The sequence below is a fragment of the Herpailurus yagouaroundi genome, unplaced genomic scaffold (assembly GCF_014898765.1).
Source record: "Herpailurus yagouaroundi ecotype Mexico unplaced genomic scaffold, PumYag 142, whole genome shotgun sequence".
Classification (NCBI taxonomy): domain Eukaryota; kingdom Metazoa; phylum Chordata; class Mammalia; order Carnivora; family Felidae; genus Herpailurus; species Herpailurus yagouaroundi.
In genome coordinates, this window is record NW_024412397.1 from 51821446 (window position 1) to 51841059 (window position 19614).

The 19614-nt window shown below is 38.4% G+C and overlaps 1 protein-coding gene across 2 annotated transcripts in view; it reads left to right on the plus strand.

Moving 5' to 3' along the window:
• Nucleotides 1–19614, plus strand: part of ADCYAP1 (adenylate cyclase activating polypeptide 1) — a 73474-nt gene that overhangs the window by 23259 nt on the left and 30601 nt on the right. Inside the window, exons 2-3 of one of the 2 annotated variants that reach the window (XM_040479276.1) lie at nucleotides 9161–9221; nucleotides 13680–13756. The exons of the other annotated variant lie outside the window; for it this stretch is intronic. The gene's annotated coding sequence lies outside the window, so the exon portion shown is untranslated. The remainder of the gene's footprint in view (nucleotides 1–9160; nucleotides 9222–13679; nucleotides 13757–19614) is intronic. 2 annotated transcript variants of the gene reach the window in all.

A 19614-nucleotide genomic window follows, 5' to 3' on the forward strand; every position in this document is an offset into this window, starting at 1 on the left:
TCCCAGAAGAAAATAGATAGATATCAACAATACTTGAGAAAAGTGTACAGTTGGGGAATTTAGGCTGGCCAGATTTTTGGTTTTTTGGGAAAATTAAAGGAAGGTGTTATCATGTGTGCTAAAGCCCTGACAAAATACTTGTATGGAAACGAAAATTGTTTGGACATATAACCAAGGTCATCAACAGTTAACCAATATTTAAAATTTAAGAATTTGACACCCCCGGGGGGGGGGCCCTGGGTGGCTCAGTCAGTTAAGCATCCAACCCTTGATTTTGGCTCATGTCATGATCTCACCGTTTGTGGGATCAAGCCTCATGTCAGGGTCAGTGCTGAGTGTGGAGCCTGCTTAGGATTCTCTCCCTCTCTCTGTCCCTCCCCCACGTACATGCTCTCTCTCTCTCTCTTTCTATCTCTCTCAAAAATAAACAAACTTTAAAAAAAAGAATTGAGAGATCATGCCGTAAAGGACTGGTAATAAACATTAAAACCACTTAAACTTAAACTACAAAACCAAATGCAAACTTTATTGGAAACATTGAGGAAGACCTAAATTAATGGAGAAATAGATAACATTGAGAGAGGAAAGCCTGTGTATTTATCCCACTTACTTATTGACTCTTCTGATGATGGCCACTGAATTCATTTTCCTATCACAAATAAGATCAAAATGAATATTCTTGTGTTCTTCTTCCTAGGCACAAAGGCTAGAGTTTCTCTTTAATATGTACTCTAAAGTGGAACTCCTGATTAGAAAGATGGTCTTTATATTAAAAAAATTTTTAAACATTTATTCACTTTTTGAGAGACAGAGAGAGACAGTGCAAGTGGGGGAAAGACAGAGAGAGAGGGAGACACAGAATCCAAAGCAGGCTCTAGGCTCCGAGTTGTCAGCGCAGAGCCTGACGTGGGGCTTGAACTCACAAGTTGTGAGATCATGACCTGAGCAGAAGTCAGACACTTAACCAACTGAGCCACCCAGCCACCCCTTGAAAGATGTTCTTGTTTTCAATTTAATGAGATGTTTCTAAATCATTTTTCAAAGGGGTTGTACAAATTATCCTTCCACCAGCAGGACATGAAAGTCCTTATTGCTTCACATTCTTGCCAATACTTAAGACTTTATTGTTGTTGAAATTTATAAGAGTACTAGTGAGACTGAGCACTCTTTCATATGTTTACTGGCTATTTGACTTTCCCTGTCTGCTAACTGCCTGTTCACATCTTCTGTTCATTTTTCTGTTGGGTTATTTGTCTTTGCTTTTGTTTTTGATAACAGGGTTTCTGAATATATTCTAGATACTAACCATTGGTAATTTATATGGATTGCAGACTTCTGCCTGTCTATGGTGTGTCATTTGATTTTATTTATGCTATCCTTTTGGGCATTTGTTTTGTAGTGTTTGAGCCTTGGGGCATCCACTGGAGGTGTCTGGGTAGTAAAGATCTGGGGATTTTTAGCAGGATGCTGAATGATGTACATGAATGTGGTTCGACTCTTATGCATTTAAATCCTTTGGGTAAGTCATTACTCCTTCTGTCTCATTTTTCTTATTTGTAAAGTGGGCATATTAATAGCACATGTCTCATAGGGTTGTTGTAAAGATTGAATGAGTGTATTTTTTCTATTTCTGCATAAATTATCATAAATTTAGTAGCTCAAAACAACACAAACTTATTATCTTACAGTTTCTGTGGGTGAGGAACTGAGTCTGTTTTACTCTCACACGACCACCACACTCAAAGCACTTCTGACACCAGATATATGGGGCTTTTCCCCCACCAAGCAATTTTCTGTGACACTAGCTCTGTGTCCTACAATTTAACTCAAATCTGACACCATGTACCTAGAGACAACATCAGATCCCACAGGTTAAGGGCTCAGTCCTACGAGACTGCCCCCAACCTCACTTCAGATGCCAATTGCAAAAGTCTATGTTGCCACCTGTGCTTCTGACCCATAAGCTACAAATTTAAGGTTCCCATGACCCCCCCTCTTTGAATCTGATTAATTTAATAGAGTGGTGCACAGAACTCAGGAAAACAGTTTACTTAATGTTGACCAGCTTATTATAAAAGGATATGATAAAGGATACAGATGAAAATCCAGATGGAAAAGATGCATAGAGCAGGGTATGTAGGAAGGGCACAGAATTTCCGTACTTTCTGAGGGCACCACTCTGAGGGCACCACCCCCATTCTTTATATATTCACCAACCTAAAAGCTCGCAGAACCCTGTATTTTGGGATTTTTATGGAGGTTCCATCATGTAGGCATAAATCATTACCTTCGTTTCTAGCCCCACTCCCCTCTCTAGAGTGAGGCTGAAAATTCTAAGCTGCTAATCATGGTTTGGTCCTTCTCGTGACCAGCCCTCAGCCAGGATCCCCAAAACAGTCACCTCATTAGAACAGAAGACACTTCTATTACCTAGAAGACACTTCTATTACCTAGACACTTCTATTACAAGGGATTTAGGAACTCTGTTCCTGAGGTCAAAGACCAAATATTAGAACAAAAGATGTTCCTAGTGCTGTCATCACTTACAAAGTCACAAAGGATTTAGGAGCTCTGTGTGAGGAACGAGAGACAGACATCAATATATACATTTTCTATTATCTCACAGGGTTCCAAGCACGTTTTTGCTGGGTCCTATGCTCTCATAAAGCTGAAATCAGGATTTTTGCCAGCGTTTTGATCTCCCCTGGATTTGGGGTCTTCTAAGCTCATTGGTTGTTGGCAGAATTCAGTTTCTTAAGGTTGTAGGACACTTTCTTGCTGTTGACCACTGGGCAGCCTTCTCATATCCTAGAAGCTGCCTGCCTTCCCTGCCATAGTCCTCTCCCCAGCATGGCAGTTTGCCCCTCTGTGAGGCTCTCATCTTCCAAATTTCTTCCTTCAGGAAGGGCCCAGTGACTTAAAAAAATTTTTTTAAATGTTTATTCTTGAGGGAGGGAGGGAGGGAGGGAGAGAGAGAGAGAGAGAGCAGGGAAGGGGCAGAGAAAGAATCCAAAGCAGGCTCCTCACTGTCAGCCTGACATGGGGTCGAACCCACAAATCATGAGATCATGACCTGAGCTGAAGTCAGACACTCACTCAACCAACTGAGCCACCAAGGCACCCCAGGAACCAGTGACTTTTAAGACCTCATAGGATTAGGCTAGACCCACCCAGGATGATTTCCCTTTTGATTAACTCAAAGTACACTGATGAGGGGCTTTTATTACATCTGCAAAATCCCTTCTGCCATGTGATGTAATATAATCACCAGTTACAAGTCACACTCATACTCAGTGGGGAAGAGATTGTAGAGTGTGTACAATAGGGGGCAGGAACCTTGGGGTCATCTTAGAATTCCACCTAGCATTCCTACTCACTGTTCAACCTGCAACAGATTTTTGGTCAATTCCATAAATATTTGTATTATAGAACTTGAGGAATTTCATATTGGAGTTTTTTAAAAGTAAGCTCTACATCCAACATGGCACTTGAACTCATGACCCCCAGATCAAGGGTTGCATGCCAGCCAGTCGTCCCTTGTATTAGACTCTCTTATCTGTTACCCCCTGAGCCCTTTGGGAAAAGGCAGTCTTGAACAGAATGGAGGGCAGGAGTAAAAGTATTTGGAAAGGCCCCCTGCCTGAAGTCACAGAGGATCAGGACAAAGCCAAGAAGCTCTGTGTTTTCTTTTCAGGTTAGAACCAATAGCTAGAGCCAAAGACATGCTTGTGTCCGACATTTGGTTGCCCTATTCATTGCACAGTTGAATAACTTTTCATTAGGTTTCCTCAAGGATGAATATGCCTTCATTCTCTTTAGGGTCTTTAGCAAATTAGATTTCTGAGTTATTTTATAAAAATTTAACTCTGTTATTTTTAATGATGACTGGAAGAAGGAAGAGAAATCATCATTCATAGAATTTTTAGTGGGGAAAATAATAACTTTAGTATTCTTTAGGGGGAGCATTTTTGGGTGAAAGTTACCCATATGGTCCCCATGATTATTATTACTTCAAATATGAACCTGAGTGAAAAGAAAAATTTGCTGATTTTTGTGTTTGAGATTCATGTACCCAAGGCACAGGGAGTGTTCAATTTATTTGTAATACAATAAATTATGCATTAGATTAACATTTTTGGTGATTCATTTTCTCACTTATTAATTTAATGAATACAATTTTTCAAAGTGAGGTTTAATATTGTGAGTAATACAGGCCTATCCTCCTGGGTTAAGTGAGAATACCTTCATTTTCATAACTTACAGCATTATCCCTTATATAGAGAGGTTGAACCAAATGCCATGCTTGCTGCATTTGCCTGTATGAGGATGGTTTGTTTAAGAGGAAACATTTTGTGTTTGGCTGAAACTAACCATTTGGAAAAAAATCTCAGGAAACTTTACAGGCTGAATTGTTTTCATGGTTCTAAGAATTTATAAATAAACTAACTGTGACAATGAAAAGAAATGGTTATAAAGATTATTACTTAATATAAAAGAATATGAACTAGTGTCATCAAGAACTTAGAAACCAGTTTTGATGATACATATGGTGTATATTAGGTAATAAAACTATGTTCTATCTTTCATTTCAGTATCTATGAGGATAAAGCTAACTGAGCAGCAATGAGTATGGAGCACACCTAGCTCACAGTGAATCTGTGATCACTGGCATTTATGCAAAATAAAATTCATCAATAAGCTTTAAAAGAAAGAAAACATAATCAACATTGGATGCTATCATATAATAAGATACTCTATGTACATGTTGGAAATGCAGTTATTTAGTAGAGTTCCATTGTAAAAACCATACAGAATTCATTTCTGGGGGGTGGGTTAAACATAATTTAAGTAGGTTTCCCTTCAGTGTATCAATCATATGTGGATATTTCCAGGTGGAATGAATTTTTTGGAAATTTTGGAAAACAAAGTTGGTTTGTTCTAGTTCTGGGTAGTCCTACCTCTATCAGGTTGCTCTTCACTGCTACCAGATCTTGGCACCTGGCTGGCTCATTTGGTAGAGCATGCAACTCTTACTCTTGGCGCTGTGAGTTTGAGCCCCATGTTGGGCATAGAGATTAAAAAATAAGGGCAACTGCCGCCAGAGCTTCTCATTTTTAAAGATGTTTTGATATGTGTATATGCTGAGAAATGATAACTTTGGTTAATACCAATCACTTCACATAGTAAAAAATTTTTTTTCCAGTGATGAAACTTTTAACATTTACTCTCTTAACAACTTTCAAATATGCAATACAGGATTGTTAACTATATTCACCATGCTGTATGTTACTTCCCCAGAACTTATTTATCTTATAACTTAAAGTTTGTACCTTTTGACTACCTTCACCCATTTCATTCGTCCCTCACGCCCTGCCTTTGGCAACCATCAATCTGTTCTTTGAATCTTTCTGTTTTGTTTTGTTTTTTAATTCCATATATAAGTGAGATCATATGGTATTTGTCTTTTTCTGATCTATTTCACTTAGCGCAGTGCTCTCAATATTGTTGCAAGTAGCAGGAATTCCTTCTTTTTATGCCTAAATAATATTCCATTTTCTTTGTCCATTCATCTGTTGATGGACACTTAGGTTTCTTCCATGTCTTGTCTATTAAAAATAATGCTACAATGAACATGGGGGTGCAGATATCTTTTCAAGCTAGTGATTTTGTTCCTTTGGATATATACCCAGATGTGTAATTGCTGGATCATATGGTAGTTCTATTTTTAATTTTTGGGGGAACCTCCATATTTTTTTTCACAGTGGCTGCACTAACTTACATTCCCACCAATAGTGCACAAGTGTTCCGTTTTCTCCACATCTTTGCCAATATTTGTTTCTTGTGTTTTTGATAATAGCCACTCAACAGATGTGAGGTGTTTTCTCATTGTGGTTTTGATTTGCATTTCTCAGATGATTAGAGAAAATTACATTTTCATGTACCTGTTGGCCACTTGGATGTCTTCTCAGATCTCTCTCTCTCTCTTAAAAATGAATAGCCTTTTAATTTTTTTTTTCAACGTTTATTTATTTTTGGGACAGAGAGAGACAGAGCATGAACGGGGGAGGGGCAGAGAGAGAGGGAGACACAGAATCGGAAACAGGCTCCAGGCTCTGAGCCATCAGCCCAGAGCCCGACGCGGGGCTCGAACTCACGGACCGCGAGATCGTGACCTGGCTGAAGTCGGACGCTTAACCGACTGCGCCACCCAGGCGCCCCTATAGCCTTTTAAAAAGAGAGAAAAAAAGAGAAAGGGAGACACAGAATCCAAAGCAGGTTCCAGGTTCTGAGCTGTCAGCGCAGAGCCTGATGCAGGGCTCAAACTCATGAATTTGAAGATCATGATTTGAGCTGAAGTTGGACACTTAACTGACTGAGCCACTCAGGCACCCTCAGATCTCATTTTTAAAAGAAGCAGGAATTGAGCTCTGTTTTGTATGAGATCTTCTAATTTTTAAATGTTGGCTCAATTTTTGTGAAGGTGCCTTTTGGCCCAAAGGAGGAAACCTGTGTGTGGCCCATAGGAGAGAGAGATCTGTGTGGGGCATTGATACTGATGTGAGACAGAAAGAGGACAGGTTCAGGACCATTGTGCTCGTCACTTGCCTGGCCTTTTAGGGAAACCTCTCCATCTTCTGGACCTTAGCTTCCATTTATGCAAGAAAGGATTGGCACATTCCTGGTTCTGGGACAGGCATGTGGTGGGGGTGGGGTGGTCAAAAGGTACAGACTTCCAGGTGTAAGCTAGATAAGTATTAGAGGGGCACCTGGGTGGCTCAGTTGGTTAAGCATCTGACTCTTGGTTTCCACTCAGGTCATGATCTCCTGGTTCGTGAGTTTGAGCCCCACATCAGGTTTTGTGCTGACAGTGTGGAGCCTGCTTGGGATTCTCTCTCTCCCTCTCTCTCTGCCCCTCCCCTACTCACTCTCTTGCTCTCCCTCAAAATAAATAAATAAATTAAAAAAAAACTTTTAAAGATAAATAAGTACTAGGGATGTAATGCACAACATGATGTGTGTAGTTAACACTACTGTATGGTATATTTGAAAGTTGTTGAGAGTAGATCTAAAGACTTCATTCCAAAATCAAAACTATTTCTCTTCTTCTTTTTTTGTATCTATATGACATGGTGAATGTTAACTGAATTTCTTATGGTAATCATTTCACAGTTTATACAAGTCATTATGCTATAAGCCTTAAACTTATATAGTGCTATATGCCAATTATATCTCAATAAAACTGGGGGGGAAAGGAGGTGATCAGATGATATGTTCTCTAAAGATCCCTCCTCTGAAACTCTTAACATACTTTTTCTATTTTGTACCAGCAACATACTGTGTTTCTTTGAAGAATCGTCCATTACAACATGAAATTCATACATTACTTGATTTCTCATTTATTTTTCATATACTCATTAGGTTCCCATAGATATTCTCAGAGAAGTAGCATGCTCCAGGTCAGCAGTAACTTGTTACTCTTTTGTTTTGACATTATAGGCTTTTTAGGGATTAACTTCTTAATTTATAGCCCAAGAAATAAAGTCCGTCTACTATATACAAAGGGAATTGGCATCATAATTATTTTCTCTCTTCTTTTCATTCTGTGTGGCATTACTTTTGGGGCCATGATAGGAAGCAGAAAATGAAATAAAAGGTAGACGTATTTAGTGAATCTTAGCTTTTCAGGCAGTCAGTCTAGTTTATCCAGTTCCAGTTTCTACTTCACTTTTAACAGTGTAGAAATTCTAAAAATTCTAGCACTAGATGTAGTAATTCCAGTTTTGTAGGCTAGGCTGCAGAATTGGGTTTTTATTAAGATTGGTCTCCTAGATTCCTGGAATTATTTTTTAACAATCTGGGCTTGTTATGCCATCTCAAAGTGTTGTACCATTTTTAAAAACAACACTCATGTATAAGAAAAACAATAAGAAACAGGCAACCTCATTGTAAAATCCTATTCACCATCCCTAACCATTTGTCAAGGTCTCTCTACATATTTGTTGTGAAAAGGTATCCTTAGCAACCAAGATGGTTGGCTTTTCATATAAAAGAGACCCCAGACCATTCTTCTAACATCTAAAGATTCAACTTCCCCACAATAATAAGCACACAGATGGCGAGACGTGACAGCAAAGCACGTGGGCCAGAGCACTTGAATAAAAAGTGGATGTGCTCTAGGCCACACACACGGTGATTTCCCTTCTCAGCACTCTTTTTATCTTTCATCAAGTCTCTCTGAGCAAGGCTGCCCTACAAAAAGAAATCCGGCATTTCATTATGGCACTTGGGAAAACTAAGAGAATATAAAAATCCTCCTGGAGCATTTTTAAAATGAAGAATGAAAGAGAGTCATCTGAAGTTCCACTTGGAAGTGAAATGTATATTCTTACAAATTGTCCTTATTGAAAAAAGAATGATAACGAAAAGAATGATTAGTCCCTAAGATGGTCATATTAGGGCATACAGTAAAACCTTGGTTTGCAAGCATAATATGTTGCTGAAACATGCTTGTGATCCAAAGTACTCATATATCAAAGCCAATTTCAAGAACCATCGGCTCTGGGCACCTGGATGGCTCAGTTGATTGAGCATCCAACTTCGGCTCAGGTCATGATCTCATGGTTCGCAGTTCATGAGTTTGAGTCCTATATTGGGCTCTGTTGCTGACAGCTTAGAGCCTGGAGCCTGCTTGGGATTCTGTATCTCTGTCTCTCACTGCCCATCCCTTGCTCATGCTCTCTCAAAAAAACAAAAATAAAAACAAACAAACAAACAAAAAAAACCACCCCAAAACAAAACAAAAAAACACCCATTGGCTCAGTTGTGGTCATGTGACATTCGGTGTCACATACTACTCGTATGGTGAGACATTGCTCGTTTATCAACTTAAAATTTATTAGAAATGTTTGCTTGTCTTGGGGAGTACTTGCAGAATAAGTTACTTGCAATCCAAGGTTTTACTGTACTTGAGAAATAATAACATGGAGGTTGTTTTCTCATTTTTACCCTGAAATTGGTGAATTGTTCAATTAAAGGGAGTTCCTCTGCTTCTAAAATGGTCCTTCTTTTCATAAACTAGGTTGGGGAGATTTTCAGAAAGAAGCTTTCATTTTCAAATTTTTTTGGAGATACTAAATGCCCTTTTCCTTTTCTTCTGCAGGAAATTGCAGTGAATGTCTCAATTCAAAACCATGAAAGAAGAATGGGCTTCCTGAGTACAGGTGGTCAGAGCTATCTGCTAATGTGAATAAGAAAAATGGGAGGGGGACATCAACGATAAAAATCAAGCCCTTCCTTTTTTGGCTCTCATGTTTTGGGTAGTCATTTCCTGCTTCTAACTTGATTCTCTTCACTTCTGTTTAACTGCAGAAATGTTTCCTAGAATTGGTTGTTCACACTTAGAAATCTCTGTACTGACAACTTATAGATTTTTTTTTTCACCTTCTTGTGTGTGGCTGATGGACTATTAAGTGACATTTACAATTCAGGCAATCCTTTGTGTTTCTGACCTGCCAGTTTCTACGCGAAATAAGGACGAGCAGCTTGGAGAGTCTCAGCTCTATTTGAGCTCAGAGGGAACAATGTTCCCTCATGAGATGTAGGAATAAAGAATTAGCTCAGGGTGTGCAAGGGAACATTTCAGACTTTCTCCTCTTGTAGAATTCAGATCTGGTTTTATAGTTGTCCAGTTTCTAAAAACCCAAGGTCACTTTTGACATGAGTCATCTGGACATAGTCAAATAATTGTGGGCAGTTGTGTGAAGGGGTCACACACACAGGGAAAGGGGGAGAGCCTCCTATTGCTGTAGGGTTGCTTGCACCCATGGTTTCTGTTTTTTAAACCCAGACAGGACTTGGTGGGTTTCTTTCTTATTAATGAGTCCCCCTTAAGATACTCACTCAAGAAGTTCTATTATTTTATGGTCTGAAATGATCACATTCACTCTTACATAAATTAAGTAAAAGCTTGTTACAAGTTACCTTATGGTCTTCCTTGGGGGGAAATCACCCCTTAAGGGAATGGCAGACTTCTTTCATGTGGACTAGAATGCACGCACTACCCAGCAGATAAAGCATTAAAGCACAGAAGTTTGGCTGTCGACATGGGATCTACCATTTTGTCTTCCATCAAAAGAACATGAGCCCAAGTAAACACGCAACCCAAGAACACATGCTCTCAAGTTCAAAGTCAGCATGCTATTAATAGTCAAATAAACCTAGAAAAAAAAATCGAATTTTTTTTCTCCTTCCTGACTGTATCCAAAGATAATCACATGCCTCCTTGGCTCAAGATGCCAATTTTGGTAAATACATAAATGTAATATGTTTCTATTTCATTTTTGTGCTCTTTTTTTCTGTCATATTGAGGGTTTCTGTGAAATGGTGCACTTCGAATTGCTTCTGTCAGTTCCAGTTTGCCTCCGTCCAGCTAAGGAGAGGCTGGGGGAAAAGCAGTGCAATTTAAATAACAGAGTTATTTAAAGTGAAAGATAGCAAGGCTGTAGTTCTTGCTCACCAGTATAAATTGTTTCTGGTCTCAACTGGCTTTATAATCCATGGTTCCTATTTTCTGGATAGATTTTACTCTGTGAATCAGAGGATTTCCTGTAATAAGGCAGAAGTAGTTTCATTCAGGACCATATCTTGGTCCAGATGTTCTTTTGAAAAGATTGCCAATCTACAAAGGCAGAGGGCTGCAGTGTTGGCAGGGAGAAAGTCCTTCAAATGGGCCACTAGATGGTGGTGCTGCACTGTCAGTGCTAAATGCTGCCCACCCTCTACATTTCAGGGCTGGGAGTATTCCTGAGGAGAGAACTCTGATCACTGAAGTCTGTGCCCAGGAGCAATAAGGTTGGCCCAAGCAAAGGTGGTCTTTATATGTCATATATCTGGGAACTGGATATTCTGTTAAGCTTTTATTGAGGCTGTGATTTGTTGACTCAACAAACTGTTGTTTGTCTGTCTAAAGGTCATTATGTTTTTTGTTTTTTGTTTTTTTTTATTGGAAAGGACCTGAAAGGGCAAAGTGCAAAATTTGTTGAGATTATATGTAACATTTTTTTACAGTAATTCATGCTTTTCATTGGATGATTAAAATTTCCCAGAGACTGAGGACTTTGATACCTGAATGGAAAAGTAAAGAACTGTTGGCCAGGGTAGCATCAGGTGGCAGGAGCTCTGCCCTACATCCTGAATAAGGAGCTGGAAGGTTGCTGGGCCTTTTCTCAGCTACATTATGTGAGATTTGGACTGGACCCTGATAAGGTTCCTTATAACAGTCTATGGTTGTCTGATCTTAAGCAGTTGCCAAGTGCAGAAGCCCCTGAAAGCCATTTAATTTTACTCCAATTTACTGTGAAGGCATATGGATGTTTATAGTGTAGTATATATGTGAATAATGCTCTTGTTTAATGTCAGAAATGGTGTTCATTCCTGGAATTCCAAGGTATGGAATGAAACTTTGGAGTTTTAGTTAAAGAGATAATGAAACTGTTTATTACAATATCATCTTAGGCTTCATCTTTGCTGTAAATGTTTTAGAAACCACTGGCCATCTCTTTGCTACATTTAAAATCACGTCAGAAAGTCAGACAGAGAGACAAATACTGTACACACGTTCTCACTTATATGTGGAATCTAAAAACGTTAAACTAAAAGAAATAGAGTAGAATGGTGGTTGTCAGGGTTGGGGGGTGGAGAAAATGGGGAGATGGTCAAAGGGTACAAATTTCCCTTATAAGATGAGTAAGTTCTGGGGATCTAATGTACAGCATGCTGATTATAATTTAAAATATTGTATTATATGCTGGAAAGGTGTTAAGGGAGTAGATCTTAAAAGTTATCACCACACACACACACACACACACACACACACACACACACACAGAGGTAATTATATGAGGGAATGGAGGTGTTAACTAACCTCATTGTGGTAATCATTTTGGAATGTATACACGTCTCAAACCATCACATTGTTCACCTTAAATTTACATGTATTATATATCAATAAAATCTCAATAAAGCTGAAAGAATTAAATTCACATTAGAACTTTTGGGTCATAAGTCTGACAATAAAGAATTATGTAATCTTCTTGTAAGGACATGATATATTTTACACAGTTGTGTATATATTCCCTTAGAATTAACTTATTCATTAATTTTCTTTTAAGTGATGTATTCATATATTGAGGGAACCAGTAATGTGCTCTGCCTTCAAGGAGATTACATTTTTCTAGTGAGACAATTAATTGGACAAGCAATTACAAGAATGTGTGGGTATGTGATCTAAGTGGAGAAATACAAGATTTTCTGAGAGAACATAGTAATAGAGATGAAAATTTCTCTCTGAACAACTTCACATGGAAAAACTACAAGTTAGATTTGATTTTACAGGGATGTTTACACAAAAAACAATCCTTTAACAGAGGAAAAAAAAACCCCATAGTGTGTCTGTGTTAAATGCCTCTTTCCTTTATGAAACCTGGAAACATATGCAAAATTCTATCAACCTTTTGATTATAGGTGTTATAGAAAAGCTACAGAAATAAATACTAAGGGAATATTTTTTCTTTTAGTTTTCAAGTCACATCAACAGTTGTATCTGGAAAAAAACTTAACATTTTTTATTCAAATTTATTTTTAATGTTTTTATTTATTTTTGAGAGAGAGAGACAGAGCGTGAACATGGGAGGGGCAGAGAGAGAGAGGGAGACACAGAATCTGAAGCAGGCTCGCTTATCAGACTGAGCCACCCAGGTGCCCCTAAAAAAAATTTTTTTAATGTTTATTTTTGAGAGAGACACACACACACACACACACACATACACACACACAGAGTGTAAGCAGGGGAGGGGCAGAGAGAGAGGGGGAGACACAAATCCAAAGCAGGCTCCAGGTTTTGACTGAGCCACTCAGGCACTCCATGGACAAAAACTTTATCAGTAGGCTTTCCATTCATTGTGAAACTTTCTGTGCCCCCTCCCCCACCATTACTTATATCCTTCCTTTAGGAAAATTATGAACTCCTAATTAGGACTTAATAGTTACCCAAAATTTGAAAATAAGAAGCGACAGTTTGCGTTTGCAATAAAGACCATTTCAGGTTAATGGCAACTTTTGCTTGTATGCAAGAAATAAATATACTGAAATCTGTCATTCATACTGTGAACAAAACAAGGGTGAAAATATTCCTAGAACCAGTGATTCATAGTTATTTTTGTTGGGGTGAAAAACCATCTCTTGAAAAGTACAATGGTTCAATGAACAAATGTCACAGTGCATGGGATGACATAAGCCATACTCGTAGCTGAATGGAGGAAGAAAAAGTTTTTTTTTTTTTACAAGGCCAGTTTTGATGCAATTGAAATATTACATTTAAAAAACCCTACTCATTGTTGATGAGTAATCTGATTTTGATGATTGTCCTTTGTTTGAGATACATATATTCTGACAACTTTCCACCCCCAAATAGAATGTTTGAAGCTTTCTATTATCCTTTATTAATGTTTTCTGTATTATTCCCACACCTTGGGCAACTTCTAAGTGCCACATCCAATTTTAGCAACCAGAATGTCTTGTGAGCCCTTCTCCCAGGGGCAGTTTTTGGGGTGTGTATATTGAATCAGAGAATGTTAGGAGTGGACATGGCTTTAAAGACCACCTAATCCCTAATTTTACAGATAGAAGATTCAATCTTGAGAAATTTGGTCACATCTGATAGGTCATGGAGCTCCAACTAAAACTCAGAGAAGAGAAGGTATGAGAGAATTTGTTTTTATGAAGAATTTACTGGGATGGCCATGGAACACAACTTATTTGATTTTAGCCCCCAAGTAACCCTTTGTCATGGGCAAATCTTTATTTTTAGATGAAGAGATTAAGGGTAGAGAAGTAAAGAATAGCAGTCCAGATCTGAGTTTGCTGGCTTTTCAGTCACTCACTTACTCACTCATATCTGTTGAGAGGCCATCTGTGTCACACACTGTGCTAGGGATACGGAGGTGTGCAAACATAGGTGGATTCCAGGCTCAATTTGTTTATGGTTTAGCTGCAGAGATATATATCATCTAAATAATCATACAAAAAGATGTAAAATTACCCATGAAGGCTCTGAAGGATAGGACAAGTCTTTTGCTCCATATTGTGATACAAAAGCAGGGGCGCCTGGGTGGCTCAGTTGCTTAAGAGTCCAGCTTCAGCTAAGGTCATGATCTCGTGGTTTGTGAGTTTGAGCCTTGCATTGGGCTCTGTGCAGACAGCTCAGAGCCTGGAGCCTACTTCAGATTCTTTGTATCCCTCCCTCTCTGCCCTTTCCCCACTTGTGGTCTCTCTCTCAAAAATAAATAAACATTGGGGAAAAAATGTGATACAAAAGGCTTTTGTATCAGAGCAGAGCCTTTTCCCATGAATGTGGTCCTGGCAGCGGCTTGGCTAACCAAGTGCCAACCTCTTAGACAGCCAGGTTGGGGAAGAAGCTGGATCAGTTGGTAGGATGACAACACATGGCCTAGGTGCTACCCTTTGATTAACTTCTCTGGGGCCTCATGGTCTTGCTTTCACGTGGCTTCCTCTAGTGATTTTTCTGTCATAGTTTTAGCAATAGCTGTGTCAATTTTTTTTCAACTGTAAAAAAGATTTGCTTTGTGAAGTTGTGCTCAGAAAGTACAGCTTGCATTGCTTTCTCCCAACCACACTTTCTGAATCTTGGTAAAACTCCATGGAAATTGACTGTGACATTGGTGGTGACTTTCCCTTACTATGAACTGTGATCTTAAAGAAATAAGTCACCTTGCCTATTTATGAGTGAATAATCCATCCGTTTATCCATCCATCCATCCATCCATCCATCCATCCATCCATCCATCCCCTCTTCTATCTATTTCTCTTTAGTGGTTTTTCCTCTTTTCTGATGCAGAATTCTAAGGAAGGTTTTGTCAGTGGTTATGACGACTTTGTAAAATTTTGCTTTCTTATAAGACAGAAACCAAAAGGAAATATGGAAAAGGAAATGATTTTGTTTTGACAGAATAGAACCTTAAATGAATGTTGTCTTTTTGATATCCACTGGTGTCATTATAAAGTTTGTATAACACACTTTTGTTTTTTCTCTTTTGATCTTTCCAGATATATTTTCTTGCAAATATGTGCATACATATACTTACTCATTTTTATGAAAATGAAATCATACTCTGTAAACATTTTTGTGGCCCTTTTTGCTTTTAGAAATATAAAATAAGCATTTTAAGTTAATAAAGCTCTTCATAATAGTTTTAATGGCTGCACAGTATCCCATTGTAAGAACGTGCCATAATTTACTCCATTTAATTAATTCAATTAATCTCCTTTTTTTGGGTATACTTTAGAATTTCTCCATTCTTAGAAACTTTGATGCAGTGAACATTCTTGCATGGTTACTTTGTGCACCTGGTCATTAATTTCCTTACAATAGATTTCTAGAAGTGGAATTTGCTATATGAAAGGCTTTTGATATAGTTGGCCAAACAGTTCTTTTTCAAAAGTTGAACTAATTTATCCTCCCATCAGTAGAGCGTGAGGATATCTATCTCTCCACTGATTTTCTGTCATAAGTCACTAAGCAATGCCAGTGAACATTTTTTACCATTGAAAACTTTTCCATTATTGACTGGATGCTTTTCTTGTTTTGTCAATTGCCTGTCTCTATACTTTGGCTGATATTCAACTGAAGTGTCTGTCTTATTTTTTTTTTAATTTTTTAAAATTAAAAAAATATTTTTAATGTTTATTTATTATTGAGAGAGAGACAGAGCATGAGTGGGGGAGGAGCAGAGAGAGAAAGGGAGACACAGAATCTGAAGCAGGCTCCAGGCTCTGAGCTGTCAGCACAGAGCCCGATGCGGGGCTCGAACCCATGAACCGTGAGATCATGACCTGAGCTGAAGTCAGACGCTCAACTGACTGAGCCACCCAGGCGCCCCTCTGTCTTATTTTTTTTTTTAAAGTCCCTTTACATAGAAAGGACATTTTCCCAGTTTATCATTTATATTTTAACTATGATAATGATGTCTTTTGGTTACAAAATTATAACACTTTGGTATAATCAACTTTATTTACTTCTTCCTTTGTAGTTGTTGTTATGCCCCAAGTTCATATAATTATTCCACATTTTTGTTCTAGTGCTTTATTTTAAAAGATTTATATCTGCTTGGAAACTATTTTGGAATATGGTGTGTATTAGAAATATGATCTTTGTTCTAAAGTAACTAAAATAAATACTTAGATCTATTTCTTGGGCTTTTAATATTGGTCATTGATCTGTCTGCAGGGGAAGGCACCAATATTACATTGTTTAGATTAGTATGTTTTTACTATTTTTTAATTGTTACACTATACAAAATGTACATAACATAAAATTTATCATTTTAACCATTTTAAATGTGCAACTAAATGGTGTCAGCTACGTTAACAATGTTGTGCAACTATATCATTATCCATTTCCACAACTTCTCCACCATCTCAAATAGAAGGTCTGTACTCATTAAACAATAATTTCTTGTTCCCCTGCCTTTAGCCCCTGGTAACCTCTATTCTACTTTCTGTCTCTATGAATTTGCCTATTCTAGGTGCCTAAAACTGGAATCGTACAATGTTAGTCCTTCTGTGTCTGGCTTATTTCACTTAGCAGAATGTTTTCAAGGTTCATCTATATGTAGCATGTATCAAAATCTCATTCCTGGGGTGCCTGGGTGGCTCAGTCGGTTGAGTGTCCCACTTGGGATAATGATCCCCCTGTTTAGGGGGTTTGAGCTCTGTGTCAGGCTCTGCTGACAGCTCAGAACCTGGAGCCTGCTTTGGATTCTGTCTTCCTCTCTCTCTGCCCCTCTCCTGCTTGTGCTCTCTCTCTCAAGAATAAATAAACATTAAAAAAAAATTCACTCCTGGGGAGCCTGGGTGGCTCAGTCAGTTAAGTGTCCGACTTTGGCTCAGGTCATGATCTCGTGGTTCATGGGTTCAGCCCCGCATCAGGCTCTGTGCTGACAGCTCAGAGCCTGGAGCCTGCTTTATGGATTCTGTCTCCCTCTCTCTCTCTGCCCTTCCCCTGCTCATACTCTGTCTCTCTCTCAAAAATAAATAAAACATTTTAAAAAATTAAAAAAAAATTTCATTCCTTTTACAATTGAATAATATTCTGTTATATGTATATAACTACATGTTTTTAATTCATTCATCTGCTGATATTTGGGTTGTTTCTCCCTTAGGCTATTGTGAATAATTCTGTGATGAACACTGTTATAAAAGTATCTATAATGTAGTTTTATAATTCCCTTTAATATATTATAGTGTGTATTTCCACTCATTATTCTTCTTAAAATTTTTCCTTAGATATCCTGCATGTTTACTTTTGCTGCTAAATGTGAAGATAATCTGATTTGCTTTTAAACCTCTAATTTCAAATGCTTTTGGAATTTTATTTTGGATCATATTGAATTTATACATTAATTTTGACAAAGTTGATATTGTGATATTTAGAGTTCTCCATCAAATATTATGGCTTGCCTCTCTTAAATAATGATGCCCCCGGTAGAGTTTTGAACATACTAGGATAGCTCTTCTGCATTTTTTGTTAAGACTATTCTTAGGTATTTTACAATTTCTGTAGTTATTTTTATGGAATAGTTTGCATTTTATTTTCTACTGCTTATTGCTGGTACACAGAAATTCTTCTACATTAACTTTTGTTACCAGGTGCGTACTTGAATAACATGTATATTATAAACGTTAAACTGTTAGTTAATGTTTTAAATTGATAGTGTGCTTGGCTTCCTCTCTGCGTGGATTGTTTTTATGTTTACCAGATACATATTTAACAGGAAAAAAATTTGTTTTCAAAGATTGAATTGTTGCTGTGTATCCATATTATAGGGAACAGTGGCCTTTATCTTAAAGGCAGACAGCTCTTTTCTTTAGGAAAACTCTTAGTAGATCTTTTGGTTATGGAAATCCTAGATAAGTGAAGGATTAAAAACTTTTCTGCCCAATAAAATAACAGGAACATTCATGAATTCTTCTGCCATTTGAATAGAAGGGAGTGGGGTACTGAAGGATGAAAAGAGAAGAAACCACAGGGAGTAATAATAGCCTCAGTGGGGAGAGGTGTCCCATGGCAATATCGCTGCTAAGAAATTCTCCGTAGAGATGGCTGAGGAACAGTGATATCTAGTAATTAATTGTAGGTTGACTCCTGTTCTGTGCCTTATTGTGATTTGTTCAAGAATTTAGTGTAGTAATAAAAAATTTATGGGAAAGCCAAAGGATCACAAAATGGTTGCCATTGAAAGATACTGTACTCACAATTCCCAAGAAGAGTGGGCATGCCATACCATGGGGTGTGCCACACGAGGAGGCACAAGGGTTGTCATGAGGCAGAGGGAGGGGGAAGAAATGTGGGCCAAAGTTTATTGTGGTTTGTTCAGAAAGGAACTATCAAGGCAGAATAAGCAGGTTTTGGATTGGCTAGTTGGAGTAATTTCACCAGGCTCCAGGGCATAAGGGCTGTTCATGTTGTCTGGGGTGATTAGGGCAGGTGGCTAGTGGCCAGAGTAAGGAGGTGATTGGGGGTGTGGACTCTGGATTGTTTGGTTAGTATTTGAAAAGGAGCCCCCAAGAGAAGGACTCCTCTCAAGGAGACAGGGGTGGTGAAGCAGTGGAGGCTAAGTCAAGGTGACTCAAACATATTAGTAGGTTGTTCAGAACAAGGCAGGTCCAACATATGCATGGAGGGCAGATATTAAAGGCATCAAGTTTATGGGGTGCCTGGGTGGCTCAGTCCATTAAGTGTCCAACTTAGGCTCAGGTCATGATCTCACGGTTTGTGAGTTCAAGCCCTGCGTTGGGCTCTGTGCTGACAGCTCAGAGCCTGGAGCCTGCTTGGGATTCTGTCTCTCCCTCTCTCTCTGCCCCTCCCCTGCTCACACTGTCTCTCTCTGTCTCTGAATAACAAATAAATGTTTAAAAAAATTAAGCATCAAGTTTATAGAACCTAGAAACATGGTTAATACATGGTCCTTCTCAGTTTTTCAAAGCCTTCAGTAAAGTTCTATCTTATGATAATGGTACTTTGAGGAATCAAGGAAACAAGAGCTGTTTTCTATGTTGAAGATGTTGCTATAGGAGGTGAATAGAGTATAAAATCAGAATGAGAGGTGACCAGGAGAAACATGAGCAATCCCACCAAGAATTCTCAGAAACACTGAGGAGGGCTGTAGACATCATGTTGGATGGAGGCTCAAGTCAACTTTTAGAAGATAAATACTTTAAAGAGGCTGGAGGAGTTGAAAACACTAATGGCAAGCCCTTGGGTTATGTAGTAGACATTTTAAGTTTTAGAGGTTAGGGAATGGCTTGAGGGCTGGTTTGTTTCCAGAAAAGGGCTCCCTTATATAGGGGAGCAAAATATGCTACCGCAAAATATGTTTCATTGGCATATAGATTATTTTACGCTGGTTATTTTTAAGAAACAAAAGATCCATGAAGAACCTTTGACCTTCCACTTAGCTGCATGAAAGTATCTAGATAGAAGTCCTGGAAGTCTTGCTCCAGGAAAGGAGCTGTCACAATAGATGAGTACCTTATAAT